This window comes from Pseudophryne corroboree, chromosome 4 (assembly GCF_028390025.1).
Source record: "Pseudophryne corroboree isolate aPseCor3 chromosome 4, aPseCor3.hap2, whole genome shotgun sequence".
NCBI classification, from domain to species: Eukaryota; Metazoa; Chordata; class Amphibia; order Anura; family Myobatrachidae; genus Pseudophryne; species Pseudophryne corroboree.
The window spans coordinates 843,608,131-843,624,832 of record NC_086447.1 but is presented as its reverse complement, the minus strand read 5'-3'; the positions used below and the strand labels follow the sequence as shown (position 1 = coordinate 843,624,832).

Below are 16,702 nucleotides of genomic sequence, written 5' to 3'. Positions count from 1 at the left end.
TTTTGGTATTAGTGGAAGTGGAGGGAACACATACACTGACTGGAACTCCCACTGGGTCACCAGTGCATCCATTACTATTGCTTGTGTGTCTCTCAACCTGGAACAATATTTCTGAAGCTTCTTGTTGAGATGATACTGTATGCCATCATGTGTAGATGCAATCCGGACCACTTGTCCAGTAGATCCCACTAGAACACCCTGACATGGAATCGGCCAATCTGTAGAGCCTCGTAGGCTGCTACCATCTTCCCCAGCAGGATGAATCGACACATGTGCTGGTTTCAAAATTTGTTTGACCATATTCTGGATTCCCAGAGCATTTTCCACTGGTAGAAATACTTTCTGTACCTCGGTGTCCAGTATCATTCCCAGAAATGATAATCTCATCGTCGGTTCCAACTGGGATTTTGGAAGGTTTATGATCCAACCGTGCTTTTGTAGCACCGTCAGGGATAGTGCAATGTTCTGCACTATCTTCTCCCTGGATCTCGCTTTTATCAGGAGATCGTCCAGATAAGGAAATATGTTGACTCCTTTCTTGCTAAGGAGAACCATCATCTCTGCCATCACCTTGGTGACTACTCTCGGTGCTGTGGAGAGCCCGAATGGCAATGTCTGGAACTGGTAGTGGCAGTCCTGAAACGCAAACTTCAGGTATGCTTGATGTGGAGGGTAAATAGAAACATGCAAGTAAGCATCCTTGTTGTCCACCGACACCAAAAATGCCTTCTCCTCCAAGCTGGAGATTACTGCTCTCAGGGACTCCATCTTGAATTTGAACCTATTTAGGTTAAGATTCAACAATTTTAGGTTTAAAATCAGTCTGACCGAGCTGTCCGGTTTCGGTAACACAAAACAGGCTTGAATAAAATCCTTTTTCTTGTTGTAGCCAAGGGACTAAGGTAATTACCTCGTCCTGACATCATTTCTGTATTGCTTCCGTTATATTTCTTCTGTCTTGAACAGAAACTGGTAAGGCTGATTCGAAAAATCGGCATGGGGGAGATCTTGAAACTCTAACTTGTAAACTTGGGATACTATTTGTAGTATCCAAGGATCCAGATCTGATTGTACACAGATCTGGCTGAAGAGTTTTAGACGTGCCCCCACCCAGGGCCGTCTCTACCATTAGGCAGCTTTAGGCGGCTGCCTAGGGGCGCCGGCCACTGAAGGGCACCACTGAATTCATCTAACCAAAAAATGAAGGATGTCTCTGTATGTGGGTCAGTAATGAACTTTCAGAGGAAGGCATAGAGCACTATAAGGAGCATACAAATATATGACACCAGAATCCCGACAGCCGAGATCCAGAATGTATGCCGGGGAGGATTAGGATAAGGATAAGGGGTAATGTTAATTCATTTCATTCAGAATGTCCGTATTATGGTGACCTGGATGTTGCTGTTGGTATTCTGACCGGTGGCATTCCGTACCCAACCCCAATTAAATAACCCTACCAGACCCCATATACATTATTATACAGTATATAAAGAATACAGTAAATTTATTTACTGTAATGTTAAGTTTTGTCTCCCTGTACTGAACTTTGTACGGTGCTGCGAAACACTTGTGGCGCCCTATAAATAAAATTTTATAATAATAATAGACGGCACTCAAGGGCTTTTATAGCGAAACTATATTGTGAACAAAGTCACAAAATTTTGTGACCATTTACAATATATTTATCACTTTAAAAGTCCTTGAATGCTGTCCCTTTTCTCTGTATACTGTATGTATAATGATGCAATTCACCCCAGTCCACTTAGTGACCACCTGCATCTCTCCTCCGAGAGGTGGTGGTGGTGATGGTGGGGTTTGTAGGTTAGGGGGGTGCTGGGCTGAAGCGCTGCCTAGTGTGCAGAGAGTCCTTGCACCAGCCCTGCCCCCACCTGAGCAGACTCCCGTAGGGGAGCCCCAGCATCACGCTGTGGTTTTAGCAGAAGCAGTGGCTGACTTCTGCTCCTGCGATCCTGATGCTGTTGTAGGTTTCCTACCTCTTCCCCGCCCTCTTCCTGCGAAGAAGGGGGTACCTTTGGCTTTTTTGTGTTTGTTGGTCCGAAAGGACTGCATCGGATGCAAATGATATGCTTTCTTTGCAGGTGCCGCTGCATAAGAAAGAAATGCTGATTTCCCTGAGGTAGTCGTTGAAATCATGGCATCCAGCGGGTCCTCAAATAGCGCCTCACCCTTGTAGGGGAGCACTTCAATATTCCTTTTTGATTCTGCATCTGCATTCCATTGGCGAATCCACAGTGCTCTGCGAGCTGAAATTGCCATAGCTGAGGATTTTGATCCTAATAAACCAATATCCTTCATAGCTTCCACCAAGTATCTTGCAGAATCCTTTATGTGACGAGAGTTAAAACCATATCATCCTTATCAACTGTGTCTTTATTTGCTAGTAAATTGTCTGACTATTTTTCAATAGCGTTACCTACCCATGCACAAGCAATGGTGGGCCTGAGTAACATTCCGGTAGCCATATAAAGGGATTTTAAGGTCGTCTCTAACTTACGGTCAGCAGGCTCCTTTAATGAAGCCGGCCCTGGGGCAGGTAAAATGATTTTCTTAGACAACCTAGAAACTGAGGTGTCTACCATGGGTGGTGACTCCCATCTTTTCCTGTCTTCTTCAGGAAAGGGGTACGCTAAACGTATTCTTCTAGGAATATGAAATTTCTTTTCTGGGTTAGATCAGAATTTTCAAAGAATGTATTCAATTCCTTTGAAGGAGGAAAAGTTATCACCGGTTTCTTATTTAAATTAAAATAAGCCTTTTCCTCCGGTTCAGGTGTTGTTTCTGTAATCTCTAACACCTCCCTAATAGCAATTATCATACATTGAATGCTTTTTGCTAACTTGGGGTCCACCCCTCTCAAATCCCCAGTGTCAACACCCGTGTCGGAATCTGTGCCTGTGTCACCTTGCATAATCTGCGCAAGTGACCTTTTTGGGGGGAACTTGAGGGGTCCGGTGTGGGTGACGTGGAGGGATCAGCAAATAGTACATCCTCCACTGACTTTCTCCAGTATTTTGTCTGTTGTTCAGACTCAGAGAATTTTCTAGAAAGCTTTGATATATTACTTTGTAATTTTCTCACCCACTCTGGCTCCTTCTGTGAGGGAAGGGCCACCACATTACACTCTGCGTATCTAAAATGGCTTCCTCAGGGGAAGAGCTCTCTCCATTGTCTGACATGTCACAAACGTGCACTTTCACACCACAATCATACAGGGGAGCTATCGGTGACAGACCCCAACTAAAATCTGTCAGAGAAACACAGAGAGATTTGCCAGCTCACACACTGCGCCCTATATGAAGAGAATTGTATATGTATATTTATTATACAAAACCTTCAGTGCTTTATTTCAATATTACGCACACTCACCTAATGTAATAAACACTCCCCCCCCCCTCTCTATAACACCCTGGTACTTGTTTCAGCATTGTTATGAGGAGGATACAGTGCCTGTCAGCTTCTCTCTGGGATCTGCAGGAGAAAATGGCGATGAAAGAGTGTCTGGCAAGTCTGAGGAGAAGCCCCACCTTTCTGCCTCAGCAACAATGATTTTTATACTGGCTGGGGTTTGTAAATCAGAGGCTATACATGTATTTACCGTTTTGCCAGTGAGAGTAAGGATTTTCCATGCAGCTCAGGGCGCCCCCCTCGGCGCCCTGCACCCTGTGTTGTGAAGGGCTGTATGTTTTGAGATGCATGGTCGCGCAGCGTCCCGCCGCTGCGCTGTACCTTTTTGCCGCCAACGATGACTGGAGGGCCCCTCTCTTGTAGGTCTCCGGTGATATACTCACCACTCTTCTGACTTCTGGCTGTGTTAGGGGGTGGCGGCAGTGCTGTGGGAGTGAGCGTTACCAGCCTTGGGCTATGTTCAGTACCACTCAGGAGCTAATGGTGTCATGTCAGCAGAAGCAGAGCCATGAAACTTAATGAGAAGTTGGTTCCTACTTCCTCCCCTAAGTCCCGCGAAGCAGGGAAGCTGTTGCCAGCAGCTTCCCTGTAACATAAAAGACCTAATAAAGTCTTATCCAGTAGATCTCTGTAGATCTCCACTAGCGTGCGTCCAGTCTCACCGGGCCCATTTTCTAAACTGAGCTCTGGAAGAGGGGCATAGAGGGAGTAGCCAGTTCACACTGTAAAAAAGTCTTAAAGTGCCGAAGGCTCCTGCAGACCTGTCTATACCCCATGGTACTAAATGGACCCCAGCATCCTCTAGGACGTTAGAGAAATAAATTTAAATTGTCTGAGGAGAAACGTAAACTTGCCAATATGCCATTTAAGACACGGAGTGGCAAGGCACGGCTAAGGCCCTGGCCTATGTTCATGACTAATGGTTCAGCTTCACCTGACGAAGGAAGCCCTCATCCTCATGCTAGAAAAATGATAAGAGTTAAGCTGGCAAAAGCACAGCAAAGAACTGTGCGTTCTAAGATGGTATCACAAATCCCCTAGGAGAGTCCAAGTGTGTCGGCGGTTGCAATGCCTGACCTTCCCAACACTGGACGGGAAGAGGTGGCTCCTTCCACCATTTGCACGCCCCCTGCAAGTGCTGGAAGGAGCACCCACAGTCCAGTTTCTGATATTCAAATTGAAGTTCACACTGTTGAAGTACACCAGGATGAGGATATGGGTGTTGCTGGTGCTGAGGAGGAAGTTGACAGTGAGGATTCTGATGGTGATGTGGTTTGTTTAAATCAGGCAGGTGACACCTGTTGTCCGTGGGATGAAGAAGCCCTTTGTGATGCCTGGGAAAAATACCAAAAAATCCACCTCTTCGGTGTGAAATTATTTCTCCACAAATCTGGACAACAGGTGTCAAGCCGTGTGTTGCCTCTGTCAATCCATAATAAGTAGGGGTAAGGACGTTAACCATCTAGGAACATCCTCCCTTATACGTCACCTGCAGCGCATTCATCAGAAGTCAGTGTCAAGTTCAGAAACTTTGGATAAGAGCATAAGCAGTCTACTGACACCTAAATCCCTTCTTCCTCTTGTACCCAAGCTCCTGCAAGCCACACCACCAACTCCCTCAACGTAAATTTTCTCCTCAGTCAGGAACGTCAGTAGTCCTGCAGGCCATGTCACTGGCATGACTGAGGAGTCCTCTCCTAACCGGGATTCGTCCAGAGGATCCTTGAGTGGTACGCCTACTGCTGCTGCTGATGATGTTGTTGCTGCTGGGTGTCGATTGTCATCCCAGAGGGGAAGTCAGAAGACCACTTGTACTACTTCAACTAAGCAATTGACTGTCCAACAGTCCTTTGTGAGGAAGATGAAATATGACAGCAGTCACCCTGTTGCAAAGAGGATAACTGAGCCTTTGACAGCCATGTTGGTGTTAGACATGCGTCTAAAATGGCTTTAAAGGGAGAAGTCATAATCATGGGATACTTTAATTTACCTGATGTAAATTGGGAGGGGTCTTTTGCAAGTTCAGCTACAAGTGGCAAATTTCTACATTCCTTACAGGGAGCATCTCTCAAGCAATTGGTGATGGAGCCCACTCGCAAAGATTCAATATTAGATTTAATTCTTACAATATGGTGATAGGATATCCGACATATTTGTGGGTGAGCACCTGGGATCCAGTGATCATCAAGCAGTATGGTTTAGTATAAAGACAGGATCCAACTCCTGTCACACAAAAACAAAGGTGTTGGATTTTAGAAATGCTGATTTTGCAAAAATGGGGAGATGTTTAAGTGATTCATTGGCGGACTGGTGGAACTTGGAAGGAGTGCAGGAGAGGTGGGAAAAACTGAAAAGTGCAATACTAAGTGCAACTGATCTTTATATCAAAAGGGTTAGGAAAAGCACCAGGAAAAGGAAGCCAGTGTGGTTCACAAAAGAAGTATCAACTAGTGTGAAAGCAAAAAAGATGGCTTTTAGGAAATACAAACAGACTCAAAATAATAATGACAAAGAGGTGTATCTTGACAGACGGAAGGATGCTAAGAAAGTGATCAGACGTGCAAAGGCAGAAGCTGAGGAAAAAATGGCCCAGTCAGTAGATAAAGGGGGCAAAACTTTTTTTAAGTATATAAGTGAAAGGAGAAAATCAAATGGAGGAATAATAAGACTTAAGACAGAGAGTGAGCATTTGGTGGAGGGTGACAAGGCAATAGCAGATCACCTAAATAATTATTTTTGCTCACTATTTACTACAGAAGAAGGGATGGGGCCACCGTTAAGTGGCAAGGACATTCATAAAAATAAGGTAGTTGAAAGTACATTTACAGAGGAGAAGGTCCTAACAGAACTTTCACAACTAAAAGTGGATAAATCAATAGGACCAGATGGGATACACCCAAGGATACTCAAAGAGCGAAAAGATGTGCTGGTTACACCGTTAACAGAATTATTTAACCAGTGACTAAATACAGGTGCTATTCCAGAGGACTGGAAAAGAGCAAATGTAGTTCCACTGCACAAAAGTGGAAGCAAGGAAGAAGCAAGTTACTACAGACCAGTAAGCCTTACATCAGTAGTGGGGAAAGTAATGGAAAAACTATTAAAATAAAGAGTTGCGGAATATCTTAAATCAAACCACTTTCAGGATCCAAAACAGCATGGATTTACTGGTGGTAGATCATGCCAAACAAATCTTATTGACTTTTTTGACTCTGTGACAAAAATAATAGATCAAGGGGGAGCTGTAGATGTAGCATATCTAGACTTTAGTAAGGCATTTGACACTGTCCCACATCGCAGACTGCTAAATAAACTTGAAAGCGTGGGGGTGGATTATAAAACAGTTAAATGGATAAGAACCTGGTTGCAGGATAGGAAACAGACAGTTGTAGTTAATGGAGTGCAATCTATGGAGGGAAATGTTACCAGTGGAGTACCCCAGGGATCTGTACTTGGTCCAGTTCTCTTTAATATCTTTGTTGGTGACATTGCAGATGGTATTGAAGGGAAGGTATGCCTTTTTGCAGATGATACAAAGATATGCAACAGGGTAGACACATCGGGAGGGGTAAAACAAATGATTGATGACCTAGGTAGGCTTGAGAAATGGTCAAGAACGTGGCAACTACAGTTTAATGCTAAAAAAATGCAAAATCATGCACTTGGGTCTCAAAAACCCAAAGGCTAAATATAGTATCAAGGGTACTATAATGGAAACTACTGAGGAGGAAAGGGATTTAGGAGTCACTATTTCAAGAGACTTGAAGGCAGGACAGCAATGCAACAAAGCAATGAGAAAGGCAAGTCAGATGCTTGGTTGCATAGGGAGAGAGATCAGTAGTAGGAAAAAAGAAGTGATAATGCCACTGTATAGGTCATTGGTGCGGCCCCATCTGGAATACTGTGTCCAGTTCTGGAGACCATATCTCCAGAAGGATATAAATACATTAGAGAGTGTACAAAGAAGGGCAACTAAAATGGTGCATGGCCTACATCACAAAACGTACCCGGAAAGGCTAAAAGATCTTAACATGTATAGTTTGGAGGAGAGAAGGGAAAGGGGGGACATGATAGAAACTTTCAAATATATCAAGGGTCTTAACAAAGTTCAGGAGGGAAACATTTTTCAAAGGAAGAAAAATATTAGAACTCGAGGACATACACTGAAACTGGAGGGAGGGAGGTTCAGGGGAAATTTAAGGAAAAATTACTTCACAGAAAGGGTAGTGGATAAGTGGAATAGTCCCCCATCAGAGGTGGTAGAGGCTAAGACTGTAGAGCAATTTAAACATGCTTGGGATAGGCATATGAATATCCTTACAAAGAAATAAGGTTCAAAAAGGGTTGAGATTACCTAAAGGATAAAAAAAAAAAGGGGCAGACTAGATGGGCCAAGTGGTTCTTATCTGCCGTCAAGTTCTATGTTTCTATGTCCAGTATCCGCCATTAGTACAGTGGGATTTCGCCAATAGTGTGTCTCTGGTACCAAATCCCATCTAGATTCCACTTCACTAGGAACGCGATTCCCGGACTGTACAGGGATAGTAAGAAAAGTGTCATCAGTGTCCTGAAAAATGCGGTTGTGGCCACTGTCCACTTAACCATGGACATGTGGACAAGTGGAGCAGGGCAAACTATGGACTACATGACTGTGACAGCCAACTGGGTAGATGTATTGCCTCCCGCAGCACCAACAGCAGCAGCAACAGTAGCAGCATCTCACAAACACCAGCTCGTTCCTAGGCAGGCTACGCTGTGTATCACCGATTTCCGTAAGAGGCACACAGCTGACAACCTCTTACGAAAACTGAGGGACATCATCGCACATTGGGTAACTAGTGATGTGCACCAGACATTTTTCGGGTTTTGTGTTTTGGTTTTGGATTTGGTTCCGCGGCCGTGTTTTGGATTCGGACGCGTTTTGGCAAAACCTCCCTGAAAATTTTTGGTCAGATTCGGGTGTGTTTTGGATTCGTTTTTTTTTTTTTACAAAAAACCCTCAAAAACAGCTTAAATCATAGAATTTGGGGGTCATTTTGATCCCATAGTATTATTAACCTCAATAACCATAATTTACACTCATTTTCAGTCTATTCTGAACACCTCACACCTCACAATATTATTTTTAGTCCTAAAATTTGCACCGAGATCGCTGGATGGCTAAGGTAAGCGACACAAGTGGCCGACACAAACACGTGGCCCATCTAGGAGTGGCACTGCAGTGTCAGGCAGGATGGCACTTCAAAAAAATAGTCCCCAAACAGCACATGATGCAAAGAAAGAAAGAGGCGCACCAAGGTCACTGTGTGACTAAGCTAAGCGACACAAGTGGCCGACACAAACACTTGGCCCATCTAGGAGTGGCACTGCAGTGTCAGACAGGATGGCACTTCAAAAAAATAGTCCCCAAACAGCACATGATGCAAAGAAAAAAAGAGGCGCAATGAGGTAGCTGTGTGACTAAGCTAAGCGACCCAAGTGGCCGACACAAACACCTGGCCCATCTAGGAGTGGCACTGCAGTGTCAGACAGGATGGCAGATTAAAAAAATTGTCCCCAAACAGCACATGATGCAAAGAAAAAAAGAGGCGCAATGAGGTAGCTGTGTGACTAAGCTAAGCGACCCAAGTGGCCGACACAAACACCTGGCCCATCTAGGAGTGGCACTGCAGTGTCAGGCAGGATGGCAGATTAAAAAAATTGTCCCCAAACAGCACATGATGCAAAGAAAAAAAGAGGCGCAATGAGGTAGCTGTGTGACTAAGCTAAGCGACCCAAGTGGCCGACACAAACACCTGGCCCATCTAGGAGTGGCACTGCAGTGTCAGACAGGATGGCAGATTAAAAAAAATTGTCCCCAAACAGCACATGATGCAAAGAAAAAAAGAGGCGCAATGAGGTAGCTGTGTGACTAAGCTAAGCGACCCAAGTGGCCGACACAAACACCTGGCCCATCTAGGAGTGGCACTGCAGTGTCAGGCAGGATGGCACTTCAAAAAATTGTCCCCAAACAGCACATGATGCAAAGAAAAATGAAAGAAAAAAGAGGTGCAAGATGGAATTGTCCTTGGGCCCTCCCACCCACCCTTCTGTTGTATAAACAGGACATGCACACTTTAACGAACCCATCATTTCAGCGACAGGGTCTGCTATACGACTGTGACTGAAATGACTGGTTGGTTTGGGCCCCCACCAAAAAAAGAAGCAATCAATCTCTCCTTGCACAAACTGGCTCTACAGAGGCAAGATGTCCACCTCATCATCATTCTCCGATTCCTCACCCCTTTCACTGTGTACATCCCCCTCCTCACAGATTATTAATTCGTCCCCACTGGAATCCACCATCTCAGGACCCTGTGTACTTTCTGGAGGCAATTGCTGCTGGTGAATGTCTCCACGGAGGAATTGATTATAATTCATTTTGATAAACATCATCTTCTCCACATTTTCTGGAAGTAACCTCGTACGCCGATTGCTGACAAGGTGAGCGGCTGCACTAAACACTCTTTCGGAGTACACACTGGAGGGAGGGCAACTTAGGTAGAATAAAGCCAGTTTGTGCAAGGGCCTCCAAATTGCCTCTTTTTCCTGCCAGTATACGTACGGACTGTCTGACGTGCCTACTTGGATGCGGTCACTCATATAATCCTCCACCATTCTTTCAATGGTGAGAGAATCATATGCAGTGACAGTAGACGACATGTCAGTAATCGTTGGCAGGTCCTTCAGTCCGGACCAGATGTCAGCACTCGCTCCAGACTGCCCTGCATCACCGCCAGCGGGTGGGCTCGGAATTCTTAGCCTTTTCCTCGCACCCCCAGTTGCGGGAGAATGTGAAGGAGGAGATGTTGACGGGTCACGTTCCGCTTGACTTGACAATTTTCTCACCAGCAGGTCTTTGAACCTCTGCAGACTTGTGTCTGCCGGAAAGAGAGATACAACGTAGGTTTTAAATCTAGGATCGAGCACGGTGGCCAAAATGTAGTGCTCTGATTTCAACAGATTGACCACCCGTGAATCCTGGTTAAGCGAATTAAGGGCTCCATCCACAAGTCCCACATGCCTAGCGGAATCGCTCTGTTTTAGCTCCTCCTTCAATGTCTCCAGCTTCTTCTGCAAAAGCCTGATGAGGGGAATGACCTGACTCAGGCTGGCAGTGTCTGAACTGACTTCACGTGTGACAAGTTCAAAGTGTTGCAGAACCTTGCACAACGTTGAAATCATTCTCCACTGCGCTTGAGTCAGGTGCATTCCCCCTCCTTTGCCTATATCGTGGGCAGATGTATAGGCTTGAATGGCCTTTTGCTGCTCCTCCATCCTCTGAAGCATATAGAGGGTTGAATTCCACCTCGTTACCACCTCTTGCTTCAGATGATGGCAGGGCAGGTTCAGGAATGTTTGGTGGTGCTCCAGTCTTCGGTATGCGGTGGCTGAATGCCGAAAGTGGCCCGCAATTCTTCGGGCCACCGACAGCATCTCTTGCACGCCCCTGTCGTTTTTTAAATAATTCTGCACCACCAAATTCAATGTATGTGCAAAACATGGGACGTGCTGGAATTTGCCCAGATGTAATGCACGCACAATATTGCTGGCGTTGTCTGATGTCACAAATCCCCAGGAGAGTCCAATTGGGGTAAGCCATTCTGCGATGATGTTCCTCAGTTTCCGTAAGAGGTTGTCAGCTGTGTGCCTCTTCTGGAAAGCGGTGATACAAAGCGTAGCCTGTCTAGGAACGAGTTGGCGTTTGCGAGATGCTGCTACTGGTGCCGCCGCTGCTGTTCTTGCTGCGGGAGGCAATACATCTACCCAGTGGGCTGTCACAGTCATATAGTCCTGAGTCTGCCCTGCTCCACTTGTCCACATGTCCATGGTTAAGTGGACATTGGGTACAACTGCATTTTTTAGGACACTGGTGACTCTTTTTCTGACGTCTGTGTACATTTTCGGTATCGCCTGCCTAGAGAAATGGAACCTAGATGGTATTTGGTACCGGGGACACAGTACCTCAATCAAGTCTCTATTTGCCTCTGAATTAACGGTGGACACCGGAACCACGTTTCTCACCGCCCAGGCTGCCAAGGCCTGAGTTATCCGCTTTGCAGCAGGATGACTGCTGTGATATTTCATCTTCCTCGCAAAGGACTGTTGGACAGTCAATTGCTTACTGGAAGTAGTACAAGTGGTCTTCCGACTTCCCCTCTGGGATGACGATCGACTCCCAGCAGCAACAACAGCAGCGCCAGCAGCAGTAGGCGTTACACTCAAGGATGCATCGGAGGAATCCCAGACAGGAGAGGACTCGTCATACTTGCCAGTGACATGGCCTGCAGGACTATTGGCTTTCCTGTGTAAGGTGTAAATTGACACTGAGGGAGTTGGTGGTGTGGTTTGCAGGAGCTTGGTTACAAGAGGAAGGGATTTACTGGTCAGTGGACTGCTTCCGCTGTCATTTAAAGTTTTTGAACTTGTCACTGACTTCTGATGAATGCGGTCCAGGTGACGTATAAGGGAGGATGTTCCTAGGTGGTTAACGTCCTTACCCCTACTTATTACAGCTTGACAAAGGCAACACACGGCTTGACACCTGTTGTCCGCATTTGTGTTGAAATAATTCCACACCGAAGAGCTGATTTTTTTTTGTATTTTGACCAGGCATGTCAATAGCCATATTCGTCCCACGGACAACAGGTGTCTCCCCGGGTGCCTGACTTAAACAAACCACCTCACCATCAGAATCCTCCTTGTCAATTTCCTCCCCAGCGCCAGCAACACCCATATCCTCATCCTGGTGTACTTCAACAGTGACATTTTCAATTTGACTATCAGGAACTGGACTGTGGGTGCTCCTTCCAGCACTTGCATGGGGCGTGCAAATGGTGGAAGGCGCAAGCTTTTCCCGTCTAGTGTTGGGAAGGTCAGGCATCGCAACCGACACAATTGGACTCTCCTTGGGGATTTGTGATATAGAAGAACGCACAGTTCTTTGCTGTGCTTTTGCCAGCTTAAGTCTTTTCATTTTTCTAGCGAGAGGATGAGTGCTTCCATCCTCATGTGAATCTGAACCACTAGCCATGAACATAGGCCAGGGCCTCAGCCGTTCCTTGCCACTCCGTGTCGTAAATGGCATATTGGCAAGTTTACGCTTCTCATCAGACACTTTCAATTTTGATTTTTGGGTCATTTTACTGAACTTTTGTTTTTTGGATTTTACATGCTCTCTACTATGACATTGGGCATCGGCCTTGGCAGACGACGTTGATGGCATTTCATCGTCTCGGCCATGACTAGTGGCAGCAGCGTCAGCACGAGGAGGAAGTGGATCTTGATCTTTCCCTATTTTAACCTCCATATTTTTGTTCTCCATTTTTTAATGTGTGGAATTATATGCCAGTATCAATAGCAATGGCCTACTACTATATATACTGCGCACAACTGAAATAAACCACAGGTATTGATGGATAGTATACTTGACGACACAGAGGTAGGTACAGCAGTGGCCTACTGTACCGTAATGCTATATATTATATACTGGTGGTCAGCAAACTGTGCAAAAATTAAATGCACCACAGGTATGGATGGATAGTATACTTGACGACACAGAGGTAGGTACAGCAGTGGCCTACTGTACCGTAATGCTATATATTATATACTGGTGGTCAGCAAACTGTGCAAAACTGAAATGCACCACAGGTATGGATGGATAGTATACTTGACGACACAGAGGTAGGTACAACAGTGGCCTACTGTACCGTAATGCTATATATTATATACTGGTGGTCAGCAAACTGTGCAAAACTGAAATGCACCACATGTATGGATGGATAGTATACTTGACGACACAGAGGTAGGTACAGCAGTGGCCTACTGTACCGTAATGCTATATATTATATACTGGTGGTCAGCAAACTGTGCAAAACTGAAATGCACCACAGGTATGGATGGATAGTATACTTGACGACACAGAGGTAGCTACAGCAGTGGCCTACTGTACCGTACTGCTATATATATTATATACTGGTGGTCAGCAAACTGTGCAAAACTGAAATGCACCACAGGTATGGATGGATAGTATACTTGACGACACAGAGGTAGGTACAGCAGTGGCCTACTGTACCGTAATGCTATATATTATATACTGGTGGTCAGCAAACTGTGCAAAACTGAAATGCACCACAGGTATGGATGGATAGTATACTTGACGACACAGAGGTAGGTACAGCAGTGGCCTTCTGTACCGTACTCCTATATATTATATACTGGTGGTCAGCAAAATTATGCACTGTACTCCTACTATATACTGTCTACAATGCAGCACAGATATGGAGTGTTTTTCAGGCAGACAACGTATACTGGTGGTCACTGGTCAGCAAAACTCTGCACTGTACTCCTCCTATATAATATTATACTGGTGTTCCCCAGTCCCCACAATAAAGCAGCACACTGAGTACAGATATGGAGTGTTTTTCAGGCAGACAACGTATACTGGTGGTCACTGTCAGCAAAACTCTGCACTGTACTCCTGCTATATAATACAGCTGCTCCCCAGTCCCCACAATTAAGCAGTGTGAGCACAGATATATGCAGCACACTGAGCACAGATAAGGAGCATTTTTTTCAGGCAGAGAACGGATAAAACTGGTGGTCACTGATCAGCAAAACTCTGCACTGTACTCCTCCTATATTATACAGCTGTTCCCCAGTCCTCCCCACAATTAAGCAATAAAGCACAATCAAGTTCAACAATAAACGGAGAGGACGCCAGCCACGTCCTCTCCCTAACATTTCCAATGCACGAGTGAAAATGGCGGCGACGCGCGGCTGCTTATATAGAATCCGAATCTCGCGAGAATCCGACAGCGGGATGATGACGTTCGGACGCGCTCGGGTTAACCGAGCCATACGGGAGAATCCGAGTATGCCTCGGACCCGTGTAAAATGGGTGAAGTTCGGGGGGGTTCGGTTTCCGAGGAACCGAACCCGCTCATCACTATGGGTAACCCCACTTAGATTCTTCTGGGGATTTGTGATATCGGACAACACCACCAATATTGTGCATGGATTACATCTGTGCAAATTCCAGCATGTCCCATATTTTGTACATACAATTAATTTGGTGGTGCAGAATGTTTTTGAAAAATGACAGGGGCCTGCAGGAGGTGTTGGCGGTGACCATAAAATTATGGCCCACTTTCGACATTCAGCCACTGCATGCCGAAGACTGGCGCACCAGAAAACACTCCTGAACCTGCCCTGTCATCACCTGAAGCAAGAGGTGGTAACGAGGAGTTCGCAAACTACCAAAGCAGCTAAAAGAGAAACAATAAATAAAAAAATAAAAAAGAGGGCGTAAATAAAGCATTAGAAGAATATTATTAGGGTAACTGCATCCAGACAACATGCTACATACAGTACATGTATACAGAATACAGAAGATGGATCAGAATTTTCAGCGCAACACTAATTGTTCATCACAATTACATATACTTATATTGATGGTACTTTGATACTCTTATTTTCATCAAGGGCATATAAAGAACAAAGAGAAAATATGGTTCATAGCACAGTACTAGTAAATATCCAGACTAGCTTCATGTGATCCTGTAAAACTCGACTCTCCAGAGAAGATTATGATATGTATTATCCGATCCAGCAAACAGCACAGAAGAGAGAAAAATGGCTTCTAAATCTGGTCTTATGTGCAAAGATCTGGGGTATATGTAATGCTGGAGGCGTGGGATGTCGGCCGAGAATTGCCGTATTTTTAAACCAGAAATCATTTACAAGGCATATTCCCCATGGCCCCTATTGGTATTAAGCTTATAGTGATTCTTGTATTTCTCCTTAACAAAAATATGGATACACTTTCAGGAACTGCTTCCACCTCTTCAATAAATGACTCAGTAATATATAAGGGAAGGAAAGAAATATAACAAATATTGACATTTAATGAGTTGCACTCGCAATTTAAGATCTGAACAGTAGCATGTAAATACAAATAGACCACAGCACATCCAATGAAATAGAAATCACAGATGAAACACAACAGAACTCGACATGACAAAAAGTTGCAGCCGCTGCATCATATCACTTTATATACTGATTCAGATTCATTCGCACACTGATGAACAAATGCTGCACATCAAATTGACAGTGCGATCTAGCAAAGTTCTTTTTCTGCTTCCAATTGCACAATTTGAGTGAAAAAGACACTCACGTGGCACAGTTACGCTGAGCGGAGCTGTTTGTCATGATTAGGGCATTGCGGATGGTGTAATGGTTAGCATTACTGTCTCACAGCAATGAGGTCATGGGTTCGATTCCCACCATGGCCCTAACTGTGTGGAGTTTGTATATTCTCCCGTACTTGCGTAGGTTTCCTTTGGGTACTCCGGTTTCCTCCCACAATCCAAAAATATACTGGTAGGTTAATTGGCTCTGAATAAAATGAACCCCAGAGTGAATTTGTGTGCGTGTGCGTGTGCGTGTACGTGTGGTAGGGATATAGATTGTAAGCTCCACTGGGGCAGGGACTGATGTAAATGGCCAAATATTCTCTGTAAAGCGCTGCAGAATATGTGTGCGCTATATAAATAACTGGTGGTACTAATAATAATTATTATTATTAAAGTCACAGTGTATAAGGACACATCTGTAGTCTTAGAAAACTTTAAATCAAAAATTTCTTTTTTATATCAAATTCTTTTTGAAACTAGGATAATAGAATTAGGGTCAGATTTAACAATGATTAATATCTTGTTATTACTCGTTACAACTGATAAATGATGCTCCAGCCAATCAGCTCCTGTCATTTTCCAAACACATAGCAGGAGCTGATTGGCTGAAGCACCATTTATCATTCGTAATGAGTAATAACAAGAATATCACTCGTTGTTAAATCTGCCCCTTTATGTTTTACAGGTTGAGTCTCCAATATCTAAAATTCCAAAATTCTGAATATCCCGCCGAAATACAGAAGTTTTTGAGAGTGACTGAGATAGCGAAACCTTTGCTTCCTGATAGTTTAATGTACCCAAACTTCGCTTAATGCACACAATTCTTAAAAATATTTAATAAAATTATATTTAGGGTCTGTGTAGATGAAACATAAATGCATTATGTGTTTAGACTTGGCTCCCACCCCCAAGATATCTCATTCTGTAATGCAAATATTCCAAAGGTATCCAATATCCAAAATACTTCTGGTCTCAAGCATTTTGGATTTGGACCCTCAGCCTGTATTGCCTTTGGGTCATAATAAAATAGAATAGTAGTAATT

At 44.4% G+C, this 16,702-nt stretch overlaps 1 long non-coding RNA gene across 4 annotated transcripts in view; it reads left to right on the top strand.

Moving 5' to 3' along the window:
• The window catches only part of LOC134910506 (uncharacterized), a 208,182-nt gene that overhangs the window by 16,385 nt on the left and 175,095 nt on the right, over positions 1–16,702 (top strand). The gene's annotated exons all lie outside the window — the stretch shown is intronic.